This window comes from Arachis duranensis, chromosome 1 (genome assembly GCF_000817695.3).
Source record: "Arachis duranensis cultivar V14167 chromosome 1, aradu.V14167.gnm2.J7QH, whole genome shotgun sequence".
In the NCBI taxonomy this organism is placed as follows: Eukaryota; Viridiplantae; Streptophyta; class Magnoliopsida; order Fabales; family Fabaceae; genus Arachis; species Arachis duranensis.
This window is the reverse complement of record NC_029772.3, coordinates 61,365,184-61,371,195: the sequence shown is the minus strand read 5'-3', so window position 1 is coordinate 61,371,195 and position 6,012 is coordinate 61,365,184. Positions and strand designations below refer to the sequence as shown.

Here is a 6,012-nt window from a genome sequence, read left to right as displayed (position 1 = left end):
CCATTTTCACTGAGAGGATGGGATGTAGCCATTGACAACGGTGATGCCCTACATACAGCTTGCCATGGGAAGGAGTAAGAAGAATTGGATGAATGTAATGTGAAAGTAGAAATTCAAGAGGAGCACAGCATCTCCATACGCCTTTCTGAAATTCCCACTATTGATCTACATAAGTATTTCTATCCTATTTTATTTTCTGTTTATTATTAATTCTCAAACTTATCCATAATCAATTATTATCCGCCTGACTGAGATTTACAAGGTGACCATAGCTTGCTTCATATCAACAATCTCTGTGGGATCGACCCTTACTCACGTAAGGTATTACTTGGATGACCCAGTACACTTGCTGGTTAAGTTGAACGGAGTTGTGACCGCACATAGTTGTAAACCATGGTATTGGCATCATGATTTTGGCGCCATTGCCAGGGAAAGAAAAAGCACTGAATTTTACAAAATGCAATAACATATGAATCACAATTTCGTCCACCAAGTTTTTGGCGCCGTTGCCGGGGATTGTTCGAGTATGGACAACTGACGGTTCATCTTGTTGCTCAGATTAGGTAATTTTCTTTTCAAAAATCTTTTTCAAAATTTTTCTTTTCTTTTTCGTTTTTCTAACCATGTTTTTCGAAAAAAAATTAAAATAAAAATACAAAAAATCATAAAATCATAAAAAACCAAAAATATTTTGTGTTCTTGTTTGAGTCTTGAGTCAATTTTTAAGTTTGGTGTCAATTGCTTGTTTTAAAATTTATGCATTATTTTTTTTCGAAAATTCCATGCATTCATAGTGTTCTTCATGATCTTCAAGTTGTTCTTGGTAAGTCTTCTTGTTTGATCTTGATGTTTTCTTGTTTTGTGTTGTTTGTTGTTTTTCATATGCATTTTTCGTTTGTTAGAGTCCATGCATTAAAGATTTCTAAGTTTGGTGTCTTGCATGTTTTCTTTGCATCAAAAATTTTTTCAAAATTATGTTCTTGATGTTCATCATGATCTTCAAAGTGTTTTTGGTGTTCATCGTGACATTCATAGCATTCTTGCATGCATCTTGTGTCTTGATCCAAAATTTTCATGTTTTGGGTCATTTTTGTGTTTTTCTTTAAAAATTTAAAAATAAAAAAAATCTTTTCCTTATTTCCCTCCAAATTTTCGAAATTTTGGGTTGACTTGGTCAAAAATTTTTAAAATTAGTTGTTTCTTACAAGTCAATCAAAATTTCAATTTTAAAAATCTTATCTTTTTAAATTCTTTTTCAAATTATTTTCAAAATCTTTTTCTTATCTTTATATCAAATTTTTGAAAACTCACTAACAATTAATGTGATTGATTCAAAAATTTGAAGTTTGTTACTTTCTTGTTAAGAAAGGTTCAATCTTTAAGTTCTAGAATCTTATCTTGTAGTTTCTTGTTAGTTGAGTCTTTTTTAAAAATTAAATCTTTTTCAAAATATCTTTTTCTTAAAAATCTTATCTCTTTATCATATCTTTTATCTTATCTTCTTATCTTATCTTTTTATCATATCTTTTTCAAAATTTTATCTTTTTCAAAATTTGATTTCAAAATATCTTATCTAACTTCTTATCTCCTTATCTTTTCAAATTTGATTTTAATCTCTTTTTCAACTAACTCTTTGACTTTGTGTTTGTTTCTTATCTTTTTCAAAACCACCTAACTACTTTTCCCTCTTTAATTTTTGAAAATATCTCATCTCTTTTTCAAAAAATTCTTCTTCTGTTTTAAATTTTAATTTTAATCTTATCTTATCATTAATTTTCAAAAATACTAACCTCTTTTTCAAAATTATTTTCGAAATTCCCCCTCTCTTTTCTTATTCTATTTAATTATTTATTTACTAACACTTCTCTTCACCTCTCTTCATCTAAAAATCCGAACCTATTCTTCTTCACTCTTATCCCCTTTCTTCTTCTACTAACGTAAAGGAATCTCTATACTGTGACATAGAGGATTCCTCTTCTTTTCTTATTTTTTTCTCTTTCATATGAGCAGGAACAAGGAAAAAGGCACTCTTGTTGAAATTGATCCTGAACCTGAAAGGACTCTGAAGAGAAAACTAAGAGAAGCTAAATTACAACAATCTAAAGGTAACCTTTCAGAAATATTAGAACAAGAGAAGGAGATGGCGGCCGTACCCAACAACAATAATGCAAGGAGAATGCTTGGTGACTTCACAAAACCAATGTCCAAATTTGATGGAAGAAGCATCTCCATTCCTGCCATTGGAAGCAATAATTTTGAGCTGAAACCTCAGCTAGTTGCCTTAATGCAACAAAACTGCAAGTTCTATGGACTTCCATCTGAAGATCCTTATTAGTTTTTAACTGAGTTCTTGCAGAGCTGTGAGACTGTTAAGACGAATGGAGTAGATCCTGATGTCTACAGGCTCATGCTTTTCCCTTTAACTGTAAGAGACAAAGCTAGAATATGGTTGGATTCACAAACTAAGGATAGCCTGGACTCCTGGGAGAAGCTGGTCACGGCCTTTTTGGATAAATTCTTTCCTCCTCAAAAGCTGAGCAACGTTAGTGTGGATGTTCAGACCTTCAAACAAAAAGATGGTGAATCCCTCTATGAAGCTTGGGAAAGATACAAGCAGTTGACCAAAAGGTGCCCATCTGACATGTTTTCAGAATGGACCATATTAGATATATTCTATTATGGTCTATCTGAGTTTTCGAAAATGTCATTGGACCATTCTGCAGGTGGATCCATCCACCTAAAGAAAACACCTGCAGAAGCTCAATAACTCATTGACATGGTTGCAAATAACAAATTCATGTACACTTCTGAGAGGAATTCCATGAATAATGGGACACCTCAGAGGAAGGGAGTTCTTGAAATTGATGCTCTGAATGCCATATTGGCTCAGAACAAAGTGTTGACTCAGCAAGTCAACATGATCTCTCAAAGTCTGAATGGATGGCAAAATGCATCAACAGCACTAAAGAGGCATCTTCTGAAGAAGAAGCTTATGATCCTGAGAACCCTACAATGGCAAAGGTTAATTACATGGGTGACCATTGAAACTCCTTCCAGTATTCTCCCAAGCAATACAGAAGAGAATCCAAAAGGAGAGTGCAAGACCATTGATGTGATCAATATGGCCGAATGCACAAGGGAGGAGAAGGACGAAAATCCTAGTGAGGAAGACCTCCTGGGACGTCTCTCAAGCAAGAAGGAGTTTCCTATTAAGGATCCAAAGGAATTTGAGGCTCAGATAGAGACCATAGAGATTCCATTAAATCTTCTTCTGCCATTCATGAGCTCTGAATACTATTCTTCCTCTGAAGAGGATGAAGGTGTGACTGGAGAGCAAGTTGCTCAATATTTAGGAGCTATCATGAAGCTGAATGCCAAGTTATTTGGTAATGAGACTGGGGAAAGTAAACCTCCCTTGTTCATTGGTGAACTAGACACCTGGATTTAGAAAATTTTACCTCAAAAGAGACAAGATCCTGGCAAGTTCTTAATACCTTGTACCATAGGCACATTGACCTTTGAAAAAGCTCTATGTGATCTGGGGTCAGGGATAAATCTTATGCCACTCTCTGTAATGGAGAAGCTGGGGATCATTGAGGTACAACCTGCCTTGTTCTCATTACAAATGGCAGACAAGTCATTGAGACAAGCTTATGGAATAGTAGACAAGTCATTAAGACAAGCTTATGGAGTAGTAGAGGACGTGTTAGTAAAGGTTGAAGGCCTTTACATCCCTGCTGATTTCATAATATTTGACACTGGGAAGGAAGAGGATGAATGCATCATCCTTGGAAGACCTTTCCTAGCTACAGCAGGAGCTGTGATAGATGTCAACAGAGGTGAATTAGTCCTTCAATTGAATGGGGACTACCTGGTGTTTAAGGCACATGGCCATCCCTCTGTGACAAAAGAGAGTGCACACAAAGAGCTTCTCTCAGTTCAGAGTCAAGAAGAGCCCCCACAGTCAAACTCTAAGTTTAGTGTTGGGAGGCCACAACCACTAAGTTTGGTGTTAAGACCCCATATCCAAACTCTAAGTTTGGTGTTGGGACTATACAACATTGACCTGATCACCTGTGAGGCTCCATGAGAGCCCACTGTCAAGCTAATGACATTAAAAGAGCGCTTGTTGGGAGGAAACCCAATTTTATTTATCTAATTTTTATTTTATTTTATTGTTATTTTGTGTTTTATTAGGTACATGATCATGTGGAGTCACGAAAAAAATATAAAAATTAAAAAAAAACAAAATCAAAAACAGCAAAAGAAAAATCACACCCTGGAGGAAGGACAGACTGGCGTTCAACGCCAGTAAGGAGCATCTGGCTGGCGTTCAACGCCAGAACAGAGCATGAATCTGGCGCTGAACGCCATAAACAAGCAACATTCCGGCGTTTGAACGCCAGGAATATGCCTTAAGAAAAACTGGCGCTGAACGCCAGTAACAAGCATGGAACTGGCGTTCAACACCAGAAACATGCTACACATGGGCGTTGAATGCCCAGAACATGCTACACATGGGCGTTGAACACCCAGAACATGCATCACCTCGGCGTTTAAACGCCAGAATGGTATGCAAAGGCATTTTGCATGCCTATTTGGTGCAGGGATGTAATTCCTTGACACCTCAGGATCTGTGGACGCCACAGGATCATCTCAGGATCTGTGGACCCCACAGGATCCCCACCTAACATATTCCCCCTTACCTCCTAATCCTATAACACTCTTCCCCATGTCACACTTCCCAACAACTTCAATCTCTCTTCCCAATTACCCCCTTCACCACTCACATCCATCCACGCTTCCCCATAAACCCCACCTACCTTCAAAATTCAAAAACACTTTCCCACCCAAACCCACCCTACATGGACGAACCTACCCTCTCCCCTTTCCCTATATATACCCTTCCATTCTACTTCATTTTCACACAACACAAACCCCCTCTTCTACACCTTGGCTGACACACCATCCTCCTCCATATTTTCTTCTTCTTCTTCTTCTCTTCTTTCTTCTCTTGCTCGAGGGTGAGCAATATTTTAAGTTTGGTGTGGTAAAAGCATAAGCTTTTTGTTTTTTCCATTACCATCAATGGCACCTGAGGCCGGAGAATCCTCTAGAAAAGGAAAAGGGAAGACAAAAGCTTCCACCTCCGAGTCATGGGAGATGGAAAGATTCATCTCCAAAAGCCATCAAGACCACTTCTATGATGTTGTGGCAAAGAAGAAGGTGATCCCTGAGGTCCCTTTCAAGCTCAAGAAAAATGAGTATCCGGAGATCCGACATGAGATCCGAAGGAGAGGTTGGAAAGTCCTAACCAACCCCATGCAACAAGTCGGAATCTTAATGGTTCAAGAGTTCTATGCCAATGCATGGATCACTAGGAACCATGATCAAAGTATGAACCCGAGTCCAAAGAATTATCTCACAATGGTTCGGGGGAAATACTTAGATTTTAGTCCGGAGAATGTGAGGTTGGCGTTCCATCTATGCTACTCAGCTGGAGTTATCATAGAAGGAGACATCCTCATTGAAGAGGATAAACCCATCATTAAGAAGAGGATGGGGCAAGCAAGAGAGACCCTCCTTGGATCTCAAGAGATGCATGAGGAAGCTCATCATCAAGAAATCCCTGAAATGCCTCAAGGGATGCACTTTTCTCCCAACAACTATTGGGAACAACTCAACACTTCCTTAGAAGATTTGAGCTACAATGTGGAACAATTAAGGGTGGAACATCATGAGCACTCCATCATTCTCCATGAAATAAGAGAAGATCAAAGAGCAATGAGGGAGGGGCAACAAAGGCAAGGAAAGGACATAGAAGAGCTTAAGGACATTGTTGGTCCTTCAAGAAGAAGACGCCACTAAGGTGGATTCATTTCTTGTTCTTATTTCTTTCTGCTTTTTGGATTTTATGTTGTGTTCATTTATGTTTTGTGTCTCTACTTCATGATCATTAGTGTTTAGTAACTATGTCTTAAAGTTATGAATAATTCCATTAATCCTTCACCT

General features: G+C 37.8%; 1 non-coding gene across 1 annotated transcript; it reads right to left on the bottom strand.

Moving 5' to 3' along the window:
• Positions 1-2,539: 2,539 nt before the first annotated feature.
• Positions 2,540-2,646, bottom strand: LOC127742942 (small nucleolar RNA R71). The gene has a single exon (XR_008004291.1). It is a non-coding gene; the product is annotated as a small nucleolar RNA R71 (small nucleolar RNA).
• Between the last annotated feature and the right edge of the window lie 3,366 nt (positions 2,647-6,012).